General features: G+C 41.3%; 1 long non-coding RNA gene across 2 annotated transcripts in view; it reads left to right on the top strand.

Moving 5' to 3' along the window:
• LOC310892134 overlaps nucleotides 1-27,600 on the top strand; it is a 102,654-nt gene that overhangs the window by 63,003 nt on the left and 12,051 nt on the right. For both annotated transcript variants that reach the window (XR_014577891.1, XR_014577892.1), the window contains exons 2-3: nucleotides 12,499-12,649; nucleotides 13,943-14,063. This is a non-coding gene — a long non-coding RNA (uncharacterized lncRNA). The remainder of the gene's footprint in view (nucleotides 1-12,498; nucleotides 12,650-13,942; nucleotides 14,064-27,600) is intronic.

Genomic DNA, 27,600 nt, shown 5'->3' with positions numbered 1-27,600 from the left:
TCCCCTCTTCGAGCCTAACTATAAGGCTTGACAGAAGAATAACCGTGTCCTGATAGACTGGTACATAGGGAGTGAAAAAACATCTTCATTCATAGAGTCTTCTCAGAAAACTGCAGAAAATCAAAGATGTTCAGAAAGTTGTTTAGGAACCCCTTTGCATGGTCTGAAAGAAGATATAGAAAGCTGTGAAAGCAGCAGACGTGTGAGTGGCATCATTTGTTGCATGGAGACAACAGGGAGACAAGATAAGTGACAAGGATAACAGCAGCAACTGGTAGACTTTGTACCTTTGTCATGAGCAATTCAAAACCTACCCAGGGATATTATCCTGCCGTACTTCAACACAGAGTCTGAGATGAACTGAAGATGCTGGGGGATTTCACAAAAGCTTTATCTTTCTTGTCCTTTTTATTTGTCTGGTTGGGTTTTTTAGTGTGTATGCGTGTGTGTGTTTTGTTTTTTGTTTTGTGTGTGTGTGTTGGTGGTTTAGTTTGTTTTGTTTTAAATTACTGACATCGTTAAAAACTAGTTTGTTGACGACTTGCTTTGCAGTTCATGCAAGTTGTGGGAAGCACCTCAAGTGAAAGGAAGCATTGTGGCTACACAGACATATGGGGCTGGAGAGGACTGGGGAGGTGGATGGAGCTGTCAATGTCACTCTTACCTGGAAAGGCTGCAAGGAAGAGAGACCTTGCAGCTTTCCTAGCAAGGAGTCACACTCTGGATTTGTGTCATTTTCCTTTTAAGTTTCAAACATACAGGTGGCTGTACTGTGCCCCATCAGAGTTGAATCTGGCTGCTCATCCCCTATTTGACAATGGCCACTAACGATGACAGGAGCAGTTAAGAAGCCTGCAGCAGTACAGCCACTGGTGGTTCGGAAACATAAGCAACATAATTATCTTTAATAGCCCTTGCTGAATTGTTCTTCCATTATCTTGTCTGCTGGCTTTCAGAGCACTTGTATGTTGTTAAAATCCATGATGTCTTGTGTTTTAATCCTTACAACTGAAAATTGTCTGTTTCCAGCTGTTTTGCACCTTGTTTTGTGCTTTGTGGTCTGCATTGCCTAGAGCTGGACATAAATCCGGTGATTCCCAGGTCTGCATTTGCCCTTATTGATCTGATATTGATATAAGAAACACTGAAATGATCCGAACCTAAAGTCATTGATGTCATTGTCATGACAACATGCATTGAGAAAGGTGGTAGGTGTTTCCTGCAGAGATGGAATATGAGACTTATCATCGGTTTCAAATACAGTCCTCTGATTTGGACATGAGGGACCAAGGGGTCATTATGCTCAAAACCATGGCTTAGGGGAAAGGACAAAGTTTCTTACTTCTAAAAGTAAAAAAATAAAAAATCAAGGTCTGGGGCGAGATCAGCTGTTAAAGTCTGAAAAATGACACAAGTCTTTCTTCAATCCAAAATGTAAAGTGCAGTTTTCAAAGCTAAATACAGGTCCAGAAGCATGGCAACAACTGACCTGAAATGAGCCTGTATGACTGAAAGCTTGCTTTATTGTTCCCAATCTTTTAAAAGGTCTACTAAAAGAATCCTACAAACTTTAACTCATTTTAATCCTTAGAAATCCTTAGATCATTCATTTACAAATACAGCTCTGTCACTCATCTGAATAAGTTTTAGGTACAGATGCAGGCTGGGTACAAGTTTTAGGTACAGATGTAGCCACCAGACATGAAGAATCAGAACACGAGCCTCTTGCTATGTATCTCTGAACTCTTTCAAACAAAGTTTTAGACATGGATCTCATTTCTCAGGCTTGCTGAAGCTAGCTACAGTCAACATCATTTTTTTTCAAGTCCTGATCTCCTGGTGACTTTCTGAATGTTATCTGTGGAACTGTCTGCCTCAGTTGAAAACATGAAAAAGATGTTGATATATTTTGAGTTCAATGAAAATCAGAATGATAATATATATATATACATGTATTCATCATCAAGAGTTACATTTCTGGGTAGTGAAATCAAAGAGTTTGAATTATCCTTTCTTGGAAGTAGCCTCTTAATTTTTGATTTTAAGAGTTTCTATCCTTTTGTGGTCCTGAATAATTCCAGTTTGTTTAGCATTGTTGTCAAAGCATGTGTTTTGCTCTCTGTATCTTTTTGTTAGCACTGGGAGTAGTAAAGACCTTTTCTTAAAGTCATTTCAATGTAGTCCTATTGATATTTGTCAACACAATTAACATTCCCACTATTCTGTAGGGTAATTTTTTGCATTTATGCGCAATGGACTGTTACTATAGAAGGATGACTCTCTATTTCAAAATATGCTCTTTTCTCTTAGACAAAAAACATTGGGAAAAGCAAAACATCTTTTCTGTGGAATCATGGTTTTCTGTTTTTCCCAAAATTCAGAGTCAACTCATACAAATGACAGTGTGACAGAAAGCTGTTAATTTTGTTGACAGCACTGCTTTACTGCAAAGATTAATCTTCATATATGGCTGATTTTTTCACCCTCTTATTCATCTCTGAATGATGTCTGAAATAACAGCTTGCTGAAATTTCAGAACATCTCAACAATCTTTAAGAGATGGTGCAATATGTTAAAAGAACTTTATTTCCCCTGAAATCTCTTTAAAATATAGTAAAAGTGTTACGGCATGATATTGATAGAGAAATATAAGGCATAACACAGATAACTAGGAGGAAGTCACAAAAGCGCAAGAATATTGAGCAGTTTACTACCATGGCCCACACATGATTTTTATTAAGAATATTTATTTATGAAGTGTGTTGTTTTCTTATCAGCTCATTATTTTAGTTCCTCATTGTGGGGAGATTTAACTGAGATTAAAAGTTATAACCAGCAATGTTATGAACTAATAAGCACATCTAATTTTAATGCTGTTAGAGAATTAAATGGAATTAGTGACAGCACCATTTCATTTTATTTTGGCAAGGTTATTATCACCTACATATTCCTACCATGAAATGGGACCATAGCTACTACAGGGGCTACAATGAGAGCACACACGATATTTCTTTGCTTTTGTCTTCAGGTTGGCTGTGGCTATCGGATAATGTTCATCATTAGGCGAAAAGGGCTATCAGAAGGAGGCCTCTTCCTCTGCTGACAGGAAACCTCTGCTGGTCTTTAAGGCCTTCATGTGGAAGCACGAGGAGTGTGCACCAGGATCTACATGTTGTGGAAAATAATTTTCAGGACTATCGTGCTGGCAGTTCATGCTAGAGGAGATGGGGGGGTGACATGCCCTCCATTTCACAAAATTTAAGAGAATAGATTGTGGCTCAGACCATGAAGGCCTGCCTTCCTCTCCCCACCTCCTGGTTTTTGAGCTACTTCTAATCCAGGCCAGGCAAGGCCGCAGCATCCATCAGATGGCTTCCCTTCTTAAGGTCTTCATTCACAAATTCACATCCATGCAACAATGCCCAGGACAGCACTAACGAGTTCGCTGAAGTGCTGGAAGCAGGATAGCCGCGTTTTTGTGGCACTCTGCCCAGGTTAATAAGCCCAGCTTCACAGCAGTGCTAATTAGTTGAAGCAGAGCTCTCCCTGGCTGTGAGTATATTTGTTCCGATGTGTGGTTATTTCAGGCGCTTCCATGTGGTATTACTTCGCTCTGGTAGACCTACTCTCCGCATCAAGGACACTAAAAGGGAACCCTCTCCAATAGCTCTGTAGGCTTCCTGCTCTCTCTTCCTCTTGTAAATGCAGCACAGGTCTTTGACATAAATTAGCTGAGATTCCTTAGAGAGACACCTACGGCCTGACTGAAACACTGCCTTCTAATATAAGTAGAAATATCCTCATTGACTCAGATAGAAATCCTGACTCCGAGTGAGCAGCATTGAGTAGACAAACTTGTCTGAAAAGCTATAACTTAAAAATCTAACAAGTGATTATGGGACACAAACCTGTTGGGTGTTGTGGTCTTCTGTCACTAGCCATCAGGGAGCAGGTAGCTTTGCTGGCAAGGGTGAGGAGTTGCTGATTTGTTCCCATTCCTTTTCACCCCTGGGGTGGCCTGGCTGGATTCTGCTGGTGTGGGTAGGGGAAGCGGGGAAGTATGTGGTGTCCTGGAGAGTCCTTTGGAAAGCCAAAGAGCTGATCTGCACACACAGAAATTGGGAGCAAAGAAATAAAATCTTCTCAGTGTGCACTAGGGGGTCAACCCCTACTTCCTGCTTAGCAGGGCTTCTTGGGCGCACTAGGCTGGGTCCCGGTTTCTTTTCTGTAGTAGACCCTCCCCTTCCTCTTCTGGGGTAGTCAACACCATAATCACGTTTTTGAGACAACCTCCTTCCTGCACAATGTGCATGACAAACACTCTGTGATGTCTACGTGACACATTCCAAGGAGTGCTGTACACCCCTGGCTTGGGAGCTGCTGTTGCAGGAGATCCCTCATTCCTTGCCTCTCCGTCAGGTGCAATGGTCAGCCTGTACCTGGATCAGCATTTCTACCGCTTGCCCTGGTAGTTTTCTTCTCTCTCCCTTGCCAGGTGATCCAGAGGCTGTGGGGAGATGTCTGGAGGACCCTGTGGCATCTCAATCCCACGAGGCAAACAGATGCAAGGCCTCTGCAGGGTGTCAGCCTCTTCCAAGGGATGCAGGAGGTTCTGCTCCTGTCCTGCATCTGACACTGAGCCTTTGGCTTCCAGGGACGGAGCCTGAAGAAGTGCAAGGCAGGGTGACTTCAATCCCCTTTCCATGGCCCTGGTTCTCACTGACTTCAGTTCAGCCCCAGGAGGGGACAATGCTGCACTTTACAAATTGTTGGATTTTCTCAAGCTGCATTTCCTTGCCCTGCAATTTAAATTTGACAGCTGCTGTCTAGACACAGTTTGCAGCTCGTGTTTTGCTATGAACTGTGTGGGAATGAAATAAGAACTGGAGTGAGAGCCTCTTTCTTTTTTACAAAAGAAACTGATTAACATGATCAAACCATTAATAGAAGTCAAAATTTGCAATGCCCTACTTGCAAAAGCTGACAACAATCCAAATGTCATCCTTGCAAAATCAGAGCCAAACAGCACTTCACTCAAAGTGCACTACTTCCAGGCAGAACTCTCACTCTTCTTCTGCTTCTTCTTCTCTTCTCTTTTCTTTTATTTCCTTTTTTTTTTTTTTTTTTTGAAGAACATTATGCAGGCTTACTTGAATTGGAATATACTAATTGGATTATTTATGCTGCATTGGATCAAGTAATTGAAATAAATTGGAGGGCTAATGATGACTCACTGTTTCAGTGAACCCCCACAGGATAAGCAGCCATAACAGGAATTAGCCTGTTTCATTAAAACGTTTTCTGAAGTTAAGGTCTTTGATCAGCTCTCCTATGGCAAATTGACACTGCACCAATGATCATAAAATCATTGTGCAGAGGCAGAAATTGGGTTGCTGTTTCAGTGGAATGAGTGAGTGCCATGCACATTTTATCTCTCCTTCGTGACCTTTTTAAAACACATTGACAGGGCTAGAAATATCATATTTGCCCCAACTGTTTCCCTCAAATTTGGACTGTAATGTAGTCCCTTTCTACAGCTGTGGCTCATCGCTGAGGAGGGCCTTGACTTCTAGCTTCCCAGATGAACATGCTCCCTGTTTTGCTTGCTTGATGGCCCCAAGTCATCTGCTTCATCTCTGTGGAGCGCTTTGTTTGTCTCTACTCACAGCCCTCAATGCCATGTACTCCACAAGCACCTCTATTTTGGGAGCCAAAGGTCTCATCTTCCTTGCCTGCAGGGATAGTTACAAAACAGCAAATAAAAAATAAAATAAAATAAAAAAATAATAAAAACTACAAGGGCCACCTCTCCCTTCTCCCAAAGGTGTGTTATTCATTAGCACTGATGGATGCTCACCTGCGCTGCTGTGTGTGTCTAATAGCAACAGGGTGCTGCTCAGTGCTGTATATCGGAGCAGGACTGGACTCTTCCCTGCCGTGCCTGGGAGCAGCACGGTGCTAAAGGTGGCTTAAACACTCCATCTGATATGATCAGTCTGTCCTGCAAACCACAGCAAGTGTAACAATGCAGGGAAATATGCTCCGAGTGCTAAACACATACTGCAACTGCCTGCTGTAAGGATAACTGTGTTCACAGAGGTAGGGAAAAGGTATCAAAACAAACCTTTGTCTCGCAGATGATGTGATGTGTGCTGTTGCAACTAGAAGCACGGATAATCAGGAAACTATTCTACTACATCAATATACTTGACAAGCTAAAAAATAGCTACAAAATTTCATGAATATTTCTGTGTAAATTGCATTTAAATTAATCTCAGTGCTTCCCCCTTGTAGATTCTAAATTAGCAGCTATTCTTCTGCTAATGTAAATTTAACTTCTTGTTGTTGTTGTTGTTCTTTACTTTTGTACCAGCTCTATTCCAGTAGAAACTGGAGCACAAACTTCAGAAGGACGCTTCTCAAAGCGTCCAGATGGCAACAATAATTATTCATTATCTTTAGCTACCATGATTATGTTTCCCAATCTGTGACATTGTAAATCATTTTTCAGATGGCCATAGGAATTGTAGCAAGTTTACTGAAAAAAAAAAAATTGCTCATTATATGTTTGTTCGGAAGGATTTAGCAATCAGAGAACCGCCGCTCTTTCAACATAAGTAAATCTATATGAAAGTTGAGATCTAAAAGGGACTGTGGGTGTGTAGGGGCCAGCGTGGTGGGACACCATTTGGGTTCGCACAATGAGGAATACGTCACCCATGTGGCATGCAGTCTGGGTTTCTTTGAAATCCACACTCCCAAAGGGGGTTCAGACAAGGGCTGTGCTATTTTCTGTGTGAGCCAAAATGTAGTGTAAAATGAGACAAATCTCTGCTTTGAGCTATTTCAAAAGCATGGCATTCTGTTGCAACAGCACTGAGGTTCTGAAGTGAGGGTGCAGCCCCAGTGCAATTTTTATTTCTTTTTATTATCATTATAAGTTTTGTATAGTCTTTGTCCTCCAGAGTTTATTTTTTCCCTTAACCTAATTCTATCCAATCTGTCATATTTTTCTTAGTAATGTTCTAACCCTCCCCCCCCCCCTTTTTTTTTTAATTTCTTGCAGAAAAATTAGCTCTAACTGTTCTATATTTGCAGGGTAATGGTGACATTGCATTGAAGGGAATGACACACAGATTTTCAGCAAGGCTTTCATAAATTGTCCCTTAGATTTATAGTATGTCATTTGATTTAAAGCACTCGTTTTTTGTGGATGCTGTTATCTGTTAACATTTCTACAATAACTCCCTTTCTCCCTCCCTCACTTCTTGGAGGCTAAAGTAACAATTGTACAGTTAGATTTGGTTAACTTGATAGTCATGATTGCTGACTCTTAATAAGAATAGAGGTTCTTTTCCAAGGTACAGTCTCTTCTTGAGCCCCTCATGCTTTTGTTTTTCATCTTACAACTACGGTTAAAAAATGCAGTTTAAATTTTAAGGGTGATAAAACTTATTCTGACAAATAAATCTATCTTCTGGTATGCTCAGAATTGCTCCTAAGATTGATGTATTTTAGACTCCTTAGGGTCTCCAGGTTTTTCCGGAAAGATGGTCAGTGGTCAAAGGTGCCAAGTTTCTATTTTCGCAAGGCATGAAGACTGAATTTCGTTTTCCTATAATGAAACCACTATAGTGTCTTGATTGGAGGGAGTTCAAGGAATTTTCCCTCATGTATCTTCAGGCTGTGCACTTATGGCAACTAAGAGTCTATTTATGGTCCAGAGCATCATTTCTCACACTGTAGTATATGAATACTGTCCAAGCAAGTGAGTGCCTCTTCCTGCCTGTGTGCATTACCGGGGTTTGGTCTTGCTACCTTCAAGGGTAGTATATTAATAGATCACATACTCCCTCCAGCTGAAGGGAAGAAAAATGATGATTCAGACAAGTGCTACAGAGGAGCACTCGCAGGAGGCCCTTTAGGCTCCACAAAGCTTCTGTTTCCCTTTTGCCCATCACTGGCTAATACTTCTCAATGGAAAACATCTCTTTCTAAATGACACCTGGCGTTACCCACCCCAGCTGATGCTGCTTGGTGGAGAAGAAATTCTCTTCCCTCTTGGGTATCCACAGTTGTTATATGCCGAGTTTTAGAGAAAGGCACACGACTGTTTTCAAAGACTGACAGGAGGAGAAATGTAGTGCTTTGTGGTTTTGCCAGATAACATCCAATTGCTTTGTACAATAGAGAAAAGTGGAAGTACAAGCCCGGGAGGAATGTATTACGACAGTTTTAACAGTGGGGTTATTAGGTTTAGAAGCAGATATGCAGAACTAGCTGAAAACAATGATGATAGCTATTTTTATATTGAATTAACACCAAGGTAGATTCACTTTGTTTCAGCTGACAAGCTGCCAGACTGCTCACGTGCATTTGATGTGCGATACCAGTCCTTTGGCAAAATCCACAGGCTCTCGATTGCCTTCCCTGTCGGGGACCAGCCGCCATGGTGGGCTTGCTTGTCTCTTTGTGGCTGAGCCATGTCCATAGCTATCTTTAATTGCTGTGTTCACAGCCATTTTCCCAGGGTGCTTAGGTTGGTCTAATGCCAGGAGAGTAACCAGCAGCCTTGGAAATATCCCTGAGCACATCCAATATTGCTTATGGCCTTCTTAGCCAAGGTTCATGTCTGTCTGCTGGACATTGCTATCTCTTTGAGTGCACTGCAATGTAACGTGGTAACTTGCAAGGTAGTAAGCTACAAGGTGAACATCTCAGGTGACTTACTCTGTGTTTTGCTTTCCTTTTTCTTCTTTTCGTTTGAGGTCCATTAGGCTATTTTCCCATGTAATCTAAGACTGAAAACATTGTTGGTTTTTTTTTTTTACCTCTTTTTTTTTTTAATATCTTTCTTTACTATGAGTATATTTCCTAGCTATTCAAGATTTTTTTATTTTATTTTTTTTCTCTCCAAACTCACAAATTGCCACAACAGGCTTTTACCTCTTAATTCAGCAGGTAGCCAGGTTATTTATGCTTCCTGTGGCACAGCCTATACTTGGATGCATCTACAAGGGAAATCATAGAGGTGTGTGAAGCTGATTATAAGAAATGCCAACAATGAGGCACATGTTCTCTCTGCTCTTGCAAGGACACAGATGATTTCTGCTGTGACTTGGGAACGTGTCTGTCTTGGGCAGATTTCATACAGAGATTAAAACAAGGACTGAACAAGATGCTTCAGACAACACTGCTGAGGAAAAAGAAGAACAAATAATGTCCAAGATAAGACAAGAAAAAAGAGAAAAATATTTCCTATCTTCTTGTGACTGTTGACTAAAAGAGCTTATAGCTAAGGCCTGGCTTGTCAAGAAATATAGCTACGTGTTTTGGCAAAGCTTGCTGCAAGCCTTTGAATATAGACAGAGCAAAAAGCTTCTATCCATATGACAGCCGGACTCCATGTAGCAAATAACAAAGCTTTTTCAGACCATATGAGGCCGGTTACCAGTTGCTTTGCTGACAAGAACTGTGAAGCACGATCCAGCACAGAAATTGCCACCAAAGCTGATCATTTGTCTAACTTTATTCCTTATTCGTTGAATCTTTTGTTGGAACCTCCTTAAGCTCTGATTCAGGGAGGCAGTGATTTCTCTTGAGACTGGGACTCCCACTGTTATCCTCCCCAGCTGTCCTCTTTTCTTCTTTTGCAAGGCTGGGTGAAATCATCAAAGGTGATTTTAGGAAACCACATTGTTGGCTGTGGCCTTTGCATCCCCCTTACCTGAACAATTGAGCTGTCCATGCGTTGAATGGGAAGGGGAGGTGGACATCTCTAAGTCTTTTCAGCCATCCTAAGAGATAAGATGATTGACACGATCAAGGATAAGTGTTGTCTCTGTGGTGTTTTAAAAATGCTGTGCTTATTCAGTTTGCTCCAGAACTTTTCTCATTATCTTTGCATTTGAAATTAGTATTTCTAGGTGTTTCCTGAGGCAGGGGAACACAAGAATTCTGTGGTGGAAATAAAAACTAGGAGCAGGACGCACCAAATCAGTTCTGTTCTGTCTGATTGGGTACACTAATACAAAAAGTATACAAAAGTTTCACTAATTTCAAAGGTTTTCCAGCTAGGGCTCAAGAGAAAGGGAAAAGAAAAAGTATTCGGAAAAAGAAATCTTTACACAATTCCCTTCTCCCCCTTCATCTGGAGAAAAGTAGCTGAGGTGCAGTAATAGCACAATCTGACACAGCTGAGAGTTGAGCTTGTGCACAGTAATCAGGGGGGAAACACAGGGACCAGGATTGTCTTTTAATTTGTCCGTCGCCTGAGGATAAAAGGAAGCTGCTGTCAGTCACAAAAAGCAAAGGAAGATATTCTAGCGTGCTCAGGACCGTAAAAGGTGGTCTGTTATCCCTCCAGTGATCTATGAGTAATTTCTGACATAAAACCTCCAAGTCACTTGCAAAGCCAATTTGAGAGAGAAAGGTAACAAACATTTCTTCTAGGAGTTCTGGGGAAAAAAAAATAAAAATCCCCTCCTGCCCTTTATTTTGCCTGGTATTATCTGCTGTACAAATGTCATTAAGTGACATTTCTCTCCTAGAGGCCATCCAGTATATATGAGGATTATTATTCCCTCCTTCTTCTCTCTCCCAGTGAAAAACAGATAAGTGGCTGACAGTTAATGAGGAACACTCTAATCTGACAGCGCTATGAAAGCTGCTGCCGGAAAAGATCTCGATAATGGCATAAGAAATCCTTTCTATCTCAAACTACCATTAAGGTGCCTGTCTGCAGCAGAGAAGTCAGGACATTCTCCTCTAATCAAAGCTTGTTAGATCTGTATCCTCTTGTACTGCTGCAACCTGTTTGAGAGGAAAACCAAAACAGTCATAGTGCAAATAAAAGAAAATAGTGGCATTCAAAATACAAGGACCTACTGTGATTAAATGGGAGTTGGCTGCCATTGTTCTGTGCTGGACAATTAAGGCAGGTTTTGCTTTCAGTTGCCACCTTATCCCAGATTTACTTTGTGTGCACATATATGCATACAGAAATGGAGATTTCACTGTGGGAGGTAGCGCAGAAAGGCATGTTACGTGGTGCTTTCTGAACTGGAGCACTTGCTGTCTAAATTTATACAGCAGACAACCTCCTCATGATTTCACACAGTACAAGCTGTTCCTTATTACATGCTTTGTCTCATGTAGCACAGACAGAAGTCATCTCCTCAGCCTTAGTACTGTACCTTCATCCCAGATGACCGCTCTGTGGTCAGGGAGTGAAGCATCTCTGAGGTGACCCCAAAGTATTTCAGAGTCAAAGTTTCTTCTAAATGGTTACTCAATCAGGCTTTTTACTTCAGTGTCATAAGTCCTGCATTTTAAAGTCGTAGTCTTCTGCATACAACTGGTGCTGAGGAATGATGTTTCTGTCTGTTGAAGAGCAGAAAAAAAAAGCAACATCCAGACAGACACAGCTTCTCATTGAGTTCATGCATTGGTTTAAAATTTGAGATCTTTTACTGTGCTAGAAGAAGGGGTTAATGCAGACCTAGGTTGGAGGCTATGAGAAGAGCAGTGGTGGGAAGTGCAGTAAATAAGACCAGAGAGTTTAAGAATGAGGCTTAGTTTTCAGAGAGCCCCAGCATGGAGGGATTTGAGCATCAAATTTGCTACTTGTTCGATCTTTATCGAACCCTCCAAAAGGGTTGGTCCTTATATGTGTGTTTCAGTAAAAAGAAAAACGCATCTCTTTGATGTAGGTTTCCTTTCTCCAAGCAAAAAACAAGCTATCCAGGTGCTCAACCCTTCCTAAGAGGGAAATGAATAAGGCAGTCAGTGTACCCAACCTGTCCCTTACATCTTGTAGGATTAAACCTCAGGATGACATTCTTACAGACAGCTTTGATCATTTGTGAAGAGCACACATGCTCGTGCATGTCCTCTGTATCTTTTCTCTCTGTCATATTATCTGCACACAAAAAGTTGTATTTCTGTCTTTTTTGCAGATATACCCTCTTTTTTTCGTTTTCTTTTTTCTTTTCACCTGGACATTCAATTTGACTTTGTGCACAATCTATTTCCAACCTGCTTAATGTTATTCTTTGGCCTGTAATGACAAGGGACATCGAGTGCCAGGGTCCTTATTCTATTGCAAAAGACAGCATGCAGACTTTCTTTAAATGGTACCAAATTGTCTAAAGCCCCTGTTTGGATGGTTTCAAAGGCAACCTGAGGTTATCAGAGGTTTCTGCGGGGCTTGGTAGTGTATCAGCCTCTTCTGACAGGTCAGTGTCTTTAAAAGGCCCCTCTCTGTGGTTCTTTAGCTTCATAAATATGCCTTTTTGCCTATTTCAAAGTAGGAAATACATTTTTTTAAAGTGAAATCTGTATTCAACAATGCCTTGCTTTGTCTTGGCAGGTGCAAATTCTTGCATGACCAAAAATCCAGGAAAAAAAAACAAAAACAAACGAAAAGAAATAAAACTCTACAAATGCATACAATAATTTCCTTTTTTTTTTCTTTTCTTTTTTTTTTCTTTTCTCCAGACTGCAACATCTTAAAAAAACCTGATGTTTTGACAATCTTGACTCTTGCTTATGTCTAGAGAAGAGACTGAAGTCAAAATACTGTAGACCTTCAACTCAGGAGCATGGTTTTAATTTTGAAGCCTGTAAGTGCCTGCAACCGATGGACCAGGTATAATAAATAGCCCAGTGAATTTGGGCTACCTTTCATTCCCCCTCCTTCTGATATGGCTAGGGTACAACCCTTTGTGTAGGACAGCTTTCTGAGTTGCAGTAAATAACAGCACAGGTTTCCTTACAGCCGAGCTGACATCTGAGGTTTATGCACAGGGCTGCCCTCTGATGTCCTCATCCTGCTCACCAGTCCCCACATGGGGACAGGGCGTTTTCCAGCCAAGGGACCCCTGCGCTGCTCTGGTTGGTGAGTTTGGGTGTCCTGGGGCTGGTTTCCACAGTGCAGGCTTCTCCTCTGATCTCCTGACATGCACAAGGGATTGTGCTGGCCTGGAGACAAGCTGGTGGCCAGGACTTATTTCTCCTCATCTTGGAGACATGGCTCATGAGTGTGTAAAAGCCATGCTTTGGCAGTTCCTTTTGTGTCCCCAGTGCCTGTCACAATGAGACACCCACACAACTGGGCGACTGGCAGTATGAAAGAATGTCTGTGTGGTATTCCAGTGCTCGTGCCACCCTTGTACACACAAAAGGCAGGTTTTCTGGTATGGATCTCCAAATAGGTGTTTTGTTTCTTTAGATTTTAAATTGCAATTTCTGCTCATGTTCTGGTCTCTTATGGAGATATGAAATCCCACTAGGCACAAATCTGCACCTTTAGGCCCTTTAAATGTCTTTGTGGTATTGTCTTTCACTTAGACACAAGGAGACAGCACCTCAGGAGAAGCTAAAAATTCTCCACAGAAATACCTCAACCATACAGAAAAGGAATTTTTCCCCATGAAACTGTAGAGCAGTTTTATTAATTCTGCCAAAATAATTTCATAGCAAGGATCAAATTCCATGTGATGCTCAGTATGTTTACCCAGAAATCGAAAAGAAAGTTTTGCCTTTTTTTAGATGAAAAGCCTAATTGGAATGGAAGAAATGGCATTATTAAATACCAGAATGAAGATCACAAGGGAAATAATCTAGCTGCTGAAACTCTAATGTTAACTCAGTGCTTCTAAATAATCACTAATCAGAAGCTTGAATTAAACTGAGATCGACTGAGCTAAGTGCTTGGCTATTCAAAGTGAGTGCAAGAGATTTGGTAGAAAGTTCAGTGCAGTCAGGGAAAAAATTCTACTAGATTAAATATGAAGGACTAAAGAAATCATGCTTCTATTTTATTTTAAGTAAACACATTATCTTTTGATATATCTTGGTCTTTCTTCACGTATCATGAATCATGCAGCACTTCAAGCCCTGATTAATATTCTTAATTGCTCTCCCTTTTTCGTTCTTGCAGCTGGCAGATGGGATGCAGCAGATCAGACGGTGCCGTATCAGTTGTGTTTATGCTGCTTGTGAACAAATGGTGTTACAGCCTGCATGTTTATCCCTTTTGATCCATACACAATTGGAAAAAGGTGCAATAATCAAGACTTGCTCTTTTTTTTTTTTTTTTTTCCTCTTTCTTTCTCGTCTCTGTGGTATTAACCCTGATGGGAATTGATGACAGGAGATGGACAGCATGAGCCAGTTTCCTCAATGCCAAACATTTTGCAGCTTTGAAGGAGGTCTGAAAATCTTGCTGCACATGACAGGGAGATGCCTGCCTTCCACCAAGTTGGACTGAACATTTCTTAGTGGGAGTGTTGATTGTTTTTGTGTTTTCCCATGCCAATGTTATTTAGGGTGGACATACAATGAATCCAGAAGAAAGAGCATCATATTATTAAGAAGATGAATGATGATATCGAATTAGCTGAAAAGTGAATTAAGGATTAATAATTCCTTTTGTTTGCTATGGGCAAACAATGACTCTTCTCTAAATGAAAGAATCCTAATTATTCTAGGTTTCAAGTTTTTCAGATCTTTCTATTTCTTGTGTTTTAGTGGTTATCTGGTCACACTACCTTACAGGAGAAAGAATGACTTTTCTCACTAGCAGCAATGCAGCCCCTGTTTTGAAATGAGAAGCAAGAACCTTCTTCTCTGCCATGACAGCAAAAACAGTTAATGAATGAAGTGGAAGAGTAGGCAGTTCATTCTGTAGTGCCTACATTGGTTCTTTGATGCTAAAATTAGATGCCATATTGTATGTGGTCAGCATTGTAGTTATAATCTTTAATAGCAATGAAAATAGTTTAGCTTAAGAAAAGGCAATATGCTATGCATAATTCAGTTGTCTTTAGGACATAGGCAGGTTTGTGTATGTTTCAGTTAGATTTGTAGAAAGACACATGTTTTCTCATGCACCGTGTTGAACTTTTCAGTGCACTGTCCCATGAAGGCACCAGCACCTGACTGACAAAACATAGCAGTACAGCAGAGCCCCTGAGCTCAGACATTGTAATTGCTCATCAAGGTATTTCTCTGAAATGTTTCAGGACTTTGGCATCAAAGCACTCTGTGATTATAAGAAACTGATGTCAACTTGCAGGCATTCAAATAAGTGTGTATCGGACAACATCTGGTGAAGGTACTGGATGAGATGCTACAAGAGGTCCATTTAATTGCCAGGAATATTCTGAATGTGCTTCCATTTAGGACACGTCAGCTCTATCCTGGTTTCAGCTTCAGGTGTGAAGGCAAAACAATGTGAAGTCACTTCAGTAATTCCTACACCATCCAGCAATATGATGGAAGTCTAAGCAAGTTCCCATACTGGCTTTCTTGTCTTATTTTTCTCCACACTGGCATACTTCTCTTACCTTATTTTCTTGGGTTGAAAATATTAAGTTATCATCATCACTATGAAGAGATGAAGCTGCAACTATCTGGTTACAGTTCCCTGGAAGAGATGTTCAGGTTCATGAACAGTCCCTCTTCTGGCAGTAGACAAAACAACCTCCACAGAAATCAAGACTTAGACCAGGAGGAGGTAAAATATCAGGCACCTCAAGATCCCATGGAATAGAGTCATAGAATCACAAGATCATAGAATCAGTGAATCTTTTAGGTTGGAAAAGACCCTTAAGATCATAAAGTCCAAATATCCACCTAACACGACCAAGTCCACCACTTGTCCCTAAGTGCTACATCCACAAGTTTCTTAAATATCTCCAGGGATGGAGACTCCACCACTTCTCTGGGCAGCCTATTCCAATGCCGAACCACCCTTTCCATGAAGAAATTCTTCCTAATATCCAATATAAACCTTCTCTGGTACAACTTGATGCCCATTTCCTTGCATCCTGTCACCTGAGAGAAGAGACTAACACCCACCTTGCTACAACCTCCTTTCAAGTCAACCTCCTTTCGGGTTTACTTTCTAGAAAGCTCTTATATAAAGCATTTAAACAGATAAAGAATTTCTTTGAAAGAAAAGCTCTTGATGAGGATTGGCTAGCAGCTATCCACTGGCTTGGGGACTGGCTGTGCTTGGAGCAGTGCTGCCTTGTCTCCTGGTCAGGCAAGTGCTTTGAATTAAGCATGCAACCTCTATAGGTTACTAGTATGTTTGCTACATGTTATGTTATTCCATCTCCTTCTTCTGTGACTCCAGGCATTTCTTCTTTAATATAGTACATTTATTTCCTTGCATGGGACCAATTTTTCTTTCCCCATTATTATGGAAATTGTCACTGTTAATACCAGAAGTGTGTCATTTTTGCATGCTATTGCAATTGTTCTCAAACCTGGAAAGTTTTGTTCTTATATAGCCTGTTTTATTTATTTATTTATTATTTTTTTTTATTGTTATTTTAGTTTTAAATTATTATTTCAGTTTCATAATCAGCCTTTGGCTTCTTGATTAGACAGTTTCTGCATTTGATGTTCATGCCAATGTTTCTTTGCTTTGCTGTAGTTATCACTGAATTTAGATTTTTGTTGCAGTATTTGCTACAATGCTGAATTCTCATGGCTGCTGCATAGTTGTTGTGAAATCTTTTCTGCATTGTCTGTTGGAAATTGGAAATGAAAGCATCTTGGGGTTGCTTGCTGTACAAGCACCTTTTTATTTTGAACAGAGCCATTCTTTTTTTTTTCTTTTTCATTAACTACAACAATTATATTTTAATTAAACTGCTTAAGTTGGAATAAAATTCTGTGAACTGTTTCCTGTAGCAGTGAGGTAGAGTTGTCTGTCTTTGATTTGATTTACCACCCTGATGTACACAGGGCCCATTTCTCCCTCTGGCAATGTGTAACATTTATAATATAGTTTGCATTCCAGGCAGGTTCCAGGCTGAAAACAGGAGTATTAGAGAAATTGTTTGATACAAATTGGTCCCATTCTTGCAGGATGCCAAATCAACAAGCTTAATATCCACAAATGAAGACTTTTTCCTGCTTTCAGGCATCCCAGCATTGCTGTCCTTCAGCACCTGAACTTGCAGTGAACTGTCTGTTCTAATAGGCTTCATCTTCATTACAGCATAATATACTCTATAAGTGTAAATTGGTAATTAGATGCTAGTGCTCTTGAAGTGTGATTTATTAGGAAGAAGCTAAATTCTAGTAAAACAAGTACGCTTCTGTTTGAATCACAGAATCACAGAATCGTCTAGGTTGGAAGAGACTTGCAAGATCACCTAGTCCAACCTCTGACCTAACACTAACAAGTCCTTCACTAAACCATATCACTAAGCTCAACATCTAAACGTCTTTTAAAGACCTCCAGGGATGGTGACTCAACCACTTCCCTGGGCAGCCCATTCTAATGCCTAACAACCCTTTCCGTAAAGAAGTTCTTCCTAATATCCAACCTAAACCTCCCCTGGCGCAACTTTAGCCCATTCCCCCTCGTCCTGTCACCAGGCACGTGGGAGAATAGACCAACCCCCACCTCTCTACAGCCTCCTTTAAGGTACCTGTAGAGAGCGATAAGGTCGCCCCTGAGCCTCCTCTTCTCCAGGCTGAACAAGCCCAGCTCCCTCAGCCGCTCCTCGTAAGACTTGTTCTCCAGACCCCTCACCAGCTTCATTGCCCTTCTCTGGACTCTCTCGAGCACCTCCATGTCCTTCTTGTAGTGAGGGGCCCAAAACTGAACACAGTACTCGAGGTGCGGCCTCACCAGAGCCGAGTACAGGGAGACAATCACTTCCCTAGCCCTGCTGGCCAAACTGCTTCTTATACAGGCCAGGATGCTGTTGGCCTTCTTGGCCACCTGAGCACACTGCTGGCTCATATTCAGCCGACTATCAACCAATACTCCCAGGTCCTTCTCGGCCAGGCAGCTTTCTAACCACTCATCTCCCAGCCTGTAGCGCTGCTTGGGGTTGTTGTGCCCCAGGTGCAGGACCTGGCACTTGGCCTTGTTGAACTTCATATAGTTGGCCTCAGCCCATCAGTCCAGCCTATCCAGATCCTCCTGCAGAGCCTTCCTACCCTCGAGCAGATCGACACATGCACCTAACTTGGTGTCATCTGCAAACTTCCTGAGGGTGCTCTCGATCCCCTCATCCAGATCATTCATAAAGACATTAAAGAGGACTGGCCCCAGTACTGAGCCCTGGGGGACTCCACTAGTGACCGGCCTCCAACTGGATTTAACTCCATTCACCACAACTCTCTGGGCCCGGCTATCCAGCCAGTTTTTAACCCAACAAAGCGTACGCCAGTTCAAGCCACGAGCAGCCAGTTTCTCAAGGAGAATGCTGTGGGAAACGGTGTCAAAAGCCTTACTGAAGTCAAGGTAGGCCACATCCACAGCCTTTCCCTCATCCACTAAGTGTGTCACTTTGTCACAGAAGGAGATCAGGTTCGTCAAGCAGGACCTGCCTTTCATAAACCCATGCTGGCTGGGCCTGATCACCTGGTTGCCCTGTAAGTGCCGCGTGATGACACTCAGGATAATCTGCTCCATGAGCTTCCCTGGCACTGAGGTCAACCTAACAGGCCTACAGTTCCCCGGGTCTACCCTCTGGCCCTTCTTGTAGATGGGTGTCACGTTTGCTAGCCGCCAGTCAACCGGGACCTCCCCCGATAGCCAGGACTGCTGATAAATGATGGAAAGTGGCTTGGCCAGCTCCTCCGTCAGTTCTCTCAGTACCCTTGGGTGGATCCCATCCGGCCCCATCGACTTGCATACATCCAAGTGCTGTAGCAGGTCGCCAACCATTTCCTCATGGATAGTGAGGGCCACATTCTGCTCCCCATCCCCTTCCACCAGCTCAGGGTACTGGGTATCCAGAGAACAACTGGTCTTGCCGCTAAAGACTGAGGCAAAGAAGGCATTGAGCAACTCAGCCTTTTCCTCATCTCTTGTAACTAAGTTTCCCCCTGCATCCAGTAAAGGATGGAGATTCTCCTTAGTCCTCCTTTTCGTGTTAATGTATTTATAAAAGCATTTTTTTTATCTTTAACGGCAGTAGCCAGATTGAGCTCCAGATGAGCTTTGGCCTTTCTAATTTTGTCCCTGCACAGCCTTGCAACATCCTTATGGTCCTCCTGAGTGGCCTGCCCTCTTTTCCGAAGATTATAAACCCTCTTCTTTCTCCTAAGCTGAAGCCACAACTCTCTGTTCAGCCAGGCCGGTCTAGTTCCGCGTCGGCTTGTCTTTGGGCACGTGGGGACAGACCGCTCCTGTGCCATCACGATTTCCTTCTTGAGGAGCGCCCAGCCTTCCTGGACTCCTCTGCCCTTCAGAACCACCTCCCAAGGGACTCTGCCAACCAGTGTCCTGAACAGCTCAAAGTCAGCCCTCCGGAAGTCCAAGACAGCGGTTTTACTGATCCCCTTCCTGACTTTGCCAAGAATAGAGAACTCTAGCATTTCGTGGTCACTCTGCCCAAGACAGCTCCCAATGTTGACAGAAGACAAGTAGAACCTCCGATCATTCCTCATATCTTTAAGAAGTGTCTTCCTAATGAAATCAGATACTTTAAATATCCAGATCTCTAGCTCAAGACTTATTTGACATTTCATTATCATATGAATTACATTTTTAACGTGGCAAGTTTAGACATAAAACTTGGGTACTAAGTACTGTGTGAAAAATTGGCTAGGAGAATTGTAAAGATTCTAATATCTCAGCATTTTTTTTCTTTTATTGATCACTGCTATCTCTCTGATGTGTCAGCAGTCAAAAAGCATTCTAAGTAAGTTGATATATTAAAAATGATACAACCTTTTATCTAGATTTATATTAGATGCAATCAGGTAACACACCACTGTGATCTACTTTGTGACTTTCAAAATTGGTTATGTCAAAATCAAAGGAAATTGGACTGAATAATATTCATATTTCAGTGCTAGTTGTGCTTATATATTCAGGTATTTACTGTGATATGGTCCCTAACACTCATTCTGAATGAAAACCTAGAGGTTTATAACTGCCCTAAAAATGAAGTTTTCCCCCATAAAATTATTTGCACTTAAGAGTAGTCTAAACTTAGGTAATGTAAAACTGTTGCATCACCCTACCTATCATCTTTTGGTATTATGCAGTTTTTATTAAACTGTATCCTGAATAATATAACAGAAAGATTATCATGAACAAATCCGACACTTTTTGTTAGGAATTATTTTTAAGCTTGACTGTTTTAAATAGGATTTATCTAAAACCTGGTGTATCATGTAATAGTCTGGGTGTGGTCTTTAGTTAAACCAAAGTGAATTCATGTTGCATGATTTACATATTTTAAAAAAGACAGATATTTAGTTGTTGGAAATTATAACAACAACTACAAAACCCACCAAAAAACACACCCACAAAAACAAGCAAACAAACAAAGATTTAGGATTTCAAAGTGATGTTTAACAAGATGTGTTTTAGCATAAATCCCAGCCATATCTAGTTTAATACCCTGTCTGCTGCTAATTTTTGCATTTTTATCTATCAGAACAGAGATCTGGGGGTAATGTCTGGGGGAAGGAATAGCCATGTAGCTGCAAACCTCCTCCTTGTTTTGAACAGGATAAGTCGCTGATGGGGGTAATCTATTGTGATGGGTTTGTCCTTGGGGAGAGATGAGCTCATATTTGTATTCTGTCACAAACTTCCTCTGAGGTAAACAGAGAAAACTAGTAGATCCGTATCCAAAACCATGGGTTTGTTTGCATTTTTGGTGGGTCATAAAATCCTGAGGGTTGTTGTAGGCCTAACGAGGCTGGTGCTCTCCAATTCCCACTGTCCTAAATGGCGTTTATCAAACTTTTGTGTTTCACAGTGTATTCTGAAGACACAGTAAAGGTGAGGTTTGTTCTGGAAATGAAGATCATTGCACAGGGCAGCCCGACAGTGTCTCTCAGGGCTGTCTAGAAAACTCTGAAGAGATGAATAAGGTACAAAGGGGAGTGATGCAATTGTACACACGATGACACACGTGGATCGGTACATAAGGCAACATGAAAAAAGCCTCCAGAAAAACAGCAGGTTTCCATGCTGTGTCTCTTGCAAAATTGCCCTGTATGTGAGAGAAGATGGAGGGAAGTGGTGATAAAATAGTGAAATGACAGTCAAAGGAAAGAAGATGTAGTCTTACCTGGGACTCATTGAAGGGACCTGCATGTATGGAAAACCAGGACCCATTGGGTCCTTCTGCTTCTACCTTCTTCCTTCATCTACTGGTGATGCTGCATTTTGGGAAAAACTAAACATAAGCCTTAAGAAAGCCTGATGTGACAGGAGTGTGTGCCTGCAAAGGCCCAGAAATAGATTGTTTCTTCATGCTTTTGGAGTGGATGCCACATATGCATACCTGCTCTATTACTGCTGAGATTGCTGTTCTTGCTTTGACATCCATAGGGTTGATTTACGCCTCTGTATCTGTCTGGTCTTTTCTATCTGAAAACTTGAAGCAGCAAAGGTCGTCTTGATGTTACACTGACATTAGGTTACTTCTTGCCTTGCACCTTTACCTCTCCCAAAGCCCATTTATTTTCTACACTAGCCTCTATTCTTTTTCATTTTGACCCCAGAAAGTTCACAGAACGTGACTTTTTTTCTTTTTTAATTATTATTATTATTTCTGCTGAGCTCTCTTTCTTTCTATTGTCTTGTAACTTTGTTTTTTATCAAATACATAACCAGAAGCATACCTTTTTCCTCTTTCTGTTGTTAACTGCTTATTTCTTTGTAGGTAAGGATTGTCTCCAAGGAAAAATATCACTAGTGTAGCTGATCTGAAAATATTTTTTTTTCTGCATACATGTTATAGATCACCATTTCCAGCAATATTTCAGTGCTGTTGCCCAATCGAATTCTCTTCCTGACATCTAGCCTATCAGTTGTGCTAGTGCTTGTTACAGCAGGAACATACATCAGGTTAACCAGCTCTATTTCTCTGGTGCAGCAAGGTGGGCTTTAATCTAGAGTTTATATAAGTCCCCCTGCTCTGCCAAAAGACTTTTTTTTCTATTATCTCCAATAGCCTATAGCATCTTGCCGTGCTCCCTTGCTTTTCTTCCCCATTACCGTTTTCAGATTGAATGTCTGATCTTCAGTTGCATGATCCTGACCACAATATTGTACTGTCTTTTTTTAGCTCCCATTTCTCCTGCTTTCTCTTATGCTGCTGACACATTGCACCTCCAGAACTAAAGGAGATTTATCAGGACTGTACTACACTTCTTCCAAATTAGCCCTTCTCTGATAGCAGAACAAGTGCTGTCTTGCGTTTAACATTGCTGGCCCTTGCTCAGTTTTCAATATCTAATAGAAGGATTTTTATATTTGAAAGTGATGCTTGTGTATTCTACCAGAATTTAAGCCCCTTTTCTGTTTAAGATAGAGCTCAGGCAGTCTCCACTCAGGTATTCCTGCCATGCCTTACTTCTTGAGAAGCCACAACAAGTTGTGCAAGCCCATTTGTTCCCTGACCTTTACCAAGACAGGAATTCATTCTAGAAACAATAGAAAGTGACCATTGTCTTATTTATAACAGGCTATAAAAGCATAAAAAATATACTGTGTTGAAGGTATATAAAATCCTCAGTGGCCAATAAAGCCAGTTAATGGAGCTGAAGCCTCTGATAGTCTCTGCAAAGAGGACCTTTGGGTCAGTCCCTGCTGTGGAGGAGCTGAGTGGTTTCCATACAGAAAAAGGTACTGCTCAGGAGGAGAGGTATAAAGCTTTTATTTTTAAGTAGCCTATTTTGAAAAGAAAAGGGCAGATTGGGGTTTCCGGGAAAGCTATGCATAAAGAATGGTGCTTCAGGATTGGCTTTAAGAACATGGCCAAACCTCTAGAGAGTTAGCAGTGGGGGCTGATGCTTTCCAGATGAATGAGAAATGAAGGGAGTAGGGGTAGATGTGGAAGACCAGAATAATCTTAGAAACTATCCTTGGAAATATCTTACTTGTCATTTTCTCTTCTAGAGTGTAGGCCAATAAGAAGCCTTAGTTGCTAGTCTGAAAAACAAAATAAAACAAACCAACAACAACTAAAACCACAACAACTTTAAGTGTAGTTTTGGAAGGAAGCAGAGATTCACAAAAGGGACTAATAGTTGGAGACCAGAAACAAATACACACAACACAAAGAGAGAAACAGAGAACTGTGAATACTGCCTGGAGGGAAAGGTCTAAGTTCAGGTGAAATTAACTTCCTTAATATTTCCTGTATATTCCTAGGACTGCCTTTATACAACACTCTAGATTTATACAGTGGAATGGAGATGGTGGGAGATGCTCCTTTGTGCTACAAAATAAAACTAAAACTAACTCCTACTGACACACAATGTTAGGGTCACCCTTCACATATGAAGTTTAGCCTTTGTTTTGTGTTCTTCAAAAATTCTCTATAAAGAGAGGTGAAGAAATACGATTCTGGGAGTTATCGAGAGCAGGAGATCTGTCTATCAAGGCTCCTGGAATCACGCTTCTGGCCCACTTGTGATGGGCCCACCCTGTGTAGTATTCATATTTATGGGCCTGTTGAGAAATCACTGATTTGGGATATACATATATGTTTTCTTTCAAGAGAAACAGCTTTCACATTCAGGCTGGAAATGAGATTGTTTAAGCTGTTGCTCATTTTGCACTGGAGCTGCCACATCTGCAGCTGGGACTGTGCCGAGTCTCTGATGGAAGAGTAAGCAGATGGACTTCTAACCTTTACAAAGGGTATATTACAGCAAAGCAAATGGGAATTAAATTAGTGAAGCCATTCACTCAGTCATTTTATCTGAAAATGGAAAAGTTCAGACATATCTTTGTACTGGAAACAGTTCTGTGCTCATTTTTTCTGCTTTTATTTTATTTTATTTTGGTGAGAGAGAAAGGAGGCATTCCTCTGCCCCAGAAGTATCATAGTGGAAAAGAAAACAATTGTCATTTTTTTCCATCTACAGTCATCCTTAGTGGGATTTTGAGAAAACACTAGACTGGAATGTAGTATTGAAATCACTGAAAAGAAGTCTCATAAAGCCAAAGGTAAAGACATTCATGGGAAATGGAACAGATGATATATTTTTTTCTTGTACATTATAAATGTGATTCAGATGAACAAGTACAGGTTCTGCTCTTTAAATTACACTTTTCCTTAAGGCATGATCCTTGACTTTCTCATTAGATTTGATGTCAGAGATTATTAAGTGACACTTCTTGACCTAAGATTTAAGTCTAGAGGGTGATGAATTCTGTTTTATCAGCTCATGTGTTTCACTGGGAATTTTGTTTGCAATAAAAAAAGGTTACTACCATCACTACTCAATGTCAACAACATTAAAAAATAAAATAAAATTGTAGAGTTAACTTGGAAATGGGGCAAAGAACCCAAGAGAGGAATCTGCATTAGCATCCCACCCCTAAATATTTCTTTAAGGCAGAATGTCTCTCTGCTGCTTTTGCAGTCTAGGAAAGTGCCTCCTTTTCTGGTCTCACACTGAAAATTGTAAACCCGATGAAACTGTAGGAGTAGGAGAGAAGCAGGATCACACAGATCATAACTTTTAGGGAGAGCACAAGGTAAAAAAAGATGTGAATAGATGCTACCGCCAGCAGAGAGTCTGTTAACACAAAGAATTAACTACACGTTTAGTAGAAAGTCTCCAGTCTATGTTGTCTTCAGGTTCAGTGGTGCTACTGATGTGCCTCTGGATAAACTAAAGCAAAACCTCATTAAAATGTAGCTCCTGGTGATTCTTGTAACAGATGCATTATCCAGAGCAGATGATAGCAATAACAAAAAAGCGAACACGTCCATTTCTTTGTCTGATTGGCAGCTCCATAATGAATACTACATAACATGCCAGCAATAATATGAGAGTAGGTCATGGAAACACAACAGTCTTGATATTTCGTTGAGCTGGGTTCCATCCAGCAATGCATATTTTAAGCATGGCCAAAGATAAAGTTAAGTTATTAAGGTTATATTGAGGATCAAATAATGACATCGTTACAAGCTGAGGGGGATATCTAGTCTCAGAGCCAGAACTCTGAACAGAATATGGGATGCTAAATATGCAGTGGCTGAAGGGAATATTTTCATTCTTAGAAGGATAAAAGCCCAGAACTGCTGATGAGAGAGAGATGATGATATCTACCTTGAATTTAGCAAGGCTTTTGACATTGTCTGTGACAGATTGCGTGTATTCAAATTGGGATGTTATGGGCTGGCTGGGCAGAATATGAAATTGGTGAAAACAACTGTCTGGGTCATGAGTTTCAGTAGTTAATGGATTGTACTCAATGCGGAGGCAGTAACGTGGACTTCCTTGGGGGCCTACCCTGTGACCTGTCCAGTTTATTATGTTTGTCAGTGAGCTAGAAGAGGAGGCAAATGACACCTGCATCTGCTTTATGGATGACAACAAACTGAGGAAAACAGTCAATGTTTGCAGGCAATATCACTGCTCAGAGGGACTTAAGCTAGAAATACGGGCTGACAAGAGTCTCCTGAAACTCTGCAAGAGGAAATGCCAAGTCCTGTCCCTGGGATGGACAAGCTCCTGCAGAAGCGGGTCCTGGGGGTCCTGCCAGGAGGCCATCACCCTGGGCTATAGGAACATGGGCAGGGTCAGGAGATCCAGGGAAACATTTATTTCATTTTGCTTGGCATTTGCTAGATCACATCTGGAATATTGTGTGTATTTTGGGGATCCCCAGTACAGAAGGATATCAGTAAACTGGAGGGGAGACTGCTGAGGTGGTGGGACTGGAACACTTAACCTGTGAGGAGAAACTAGAGGAGCTGGACTTAGCCAGAAGCCATTAAGAGATAGCTTAAGGGGGACCTAGCAGCATCCCCCAGTGCCTACAGGGAAGTCTTTGAGGAGGTGGAGTTTGTTTTTTTCACAGTGGTGAAGGGTGGGAGGATGACAAACAATGTGCAAAAATTTGAAATGGAGAGAGACTGACTTGCCTTTTTTTTTTTTTAATTTATTTTTTTTAAGCATGTTGACAGTCTGTAGACATTGTCCTTAGCATATCCTGTAGGATGTCTTTGGAGCTTTTCAAGACCCAGCAGGATCTGAGCAATCCAGTCTGAATTCAGTGTAAACCCTTCTTTTAGTGCAGATTACTCTAGAGCCATCCTGAACTATTCTCTGGTATTTTGATGCCATCTTGCTTCTAGAATTATAGTTCTGGTGTAACTATTCAAATAAAAATGTATAACTACAAGAGGATTCAAAGATTCAAAAGGGGGGATTAAAGAAACACCCAGAAAATCATGCCTCACTGTGAAACACAAATTACGGTTATTAACAAGTACACATATAAACATGAGCAAACTTGGTAATAATAGGCTCTTCATGCTGTAACAAGATTATTTGGGCTTACTTAACTCTATCTTAATGAGTACATAAATTTATATATATCTTTAAAATAGACAAGGACAATTTTGCATCTAATTACATATATCTTGTGTGTGAAGATAAGTACTGAAGATACTGACAAAGATAATCCTGGTTTGAGAGAAAAACCAACAGAAATCAGCAAATAAACCTGTACTCTAACTGATCTGGTTAGATTTGCAGTTTCTCAAGATTTTTTTTTTTTCTAAGAAAGATTACATGCCTGTGTATACATCACATCAAACTAGTGAGTAGCTGCAGAAAGTATCTAAGCAATCTGTGATTAGTTAATAGAGGCGGTGCGTCAAGGCTGGCACCTGAGTGCATAGCTGTTCTCCGTCACTGGAGAGCTGCAGTGAGGACTGCTGGTTTTGCAGGCATTTGCCCAAGTTCAGCTCTGACTGCAGGAATTGAAGCAGGGAAGCCCTATGACTCCTGGCACGCACCAATTTGGGTTAGGCCATCACTGTAATACCTCTGGCCATGCTGTCAGGGCCAGTGGTGGGAAGGGAGGGCACAGCTGATGTGGCTCTGAGTAGGTTAGAGGCACGGTGTTTTGGGAAAGCTTGTTCTGGTTGACTGGAAATGAGGCAATTACAATATTTTGACAACTGTGTTGACCTCCTATCTATCAGTCCTTGTCACCGAAGGAGAGGGTAAAAGCAAGGCTACTGTGGTTAATTATTACCGGGGAGATGCTTTAATTTCTTAAAGGCACCATTAAGCAATTATGTCCCCTTACCCAGTATATAAAAGGACACAGAATTTCTAAAAGCAGTCTTAGATGCTAAGCTGATGATAGGATAGCACTGAAATAACTCATTTTCACAGTTAAGCAGCACTTTACAGCTACAGTCCATCAAATTCTTACAAAACTTGCTGCGCGCACTCCGCATTGCAAAGCAGTGCTGGATTTATTCTTCATCCACAAGCCAGTTCTGCAAAAAAATCGGAGTAGTTTCCATGGATATGCCTAGAGCTGTGAACTAAACAGTGTCAGGCCACAGGCACATGCAGGGGTGTGTGCTCAGCCTCGCTGCTGCTCGCCCAGTCCTAGCAGAGCTTTGGCTTGCTGCAGTGAGTGCTTTCCAAGAAAACGCTCAGACAGGGCTTAGGGGATGTCGCAAGCCAGGGAGAGTTCCCAGTAAAACGCCTGAATACGGGAGCTCTGTTTTTGAAGATAAGAGAGTTTAGCCAAAAGGATGAAAGTTGCGCTATGCCAGTTGGCCTCCAGGCTGGAGGATGGTCCCTGGCCCATTTCATTTGCTAGAACAGACA

This window comes from Anser anser (genome assembly GCF_964211835.1).
Source record: "Anser anser genome assembly, chromosome: 1".
Taxonomy (NCBI): domain Eukaryota; kingdom Metazoa; phylum Chordata; class Aves; order Anseriformes; family Anatidae; genus Anser; species Anser anser.
This window is presented reverse-complemented; position numbering and strand designations above follow the sequence as displayed.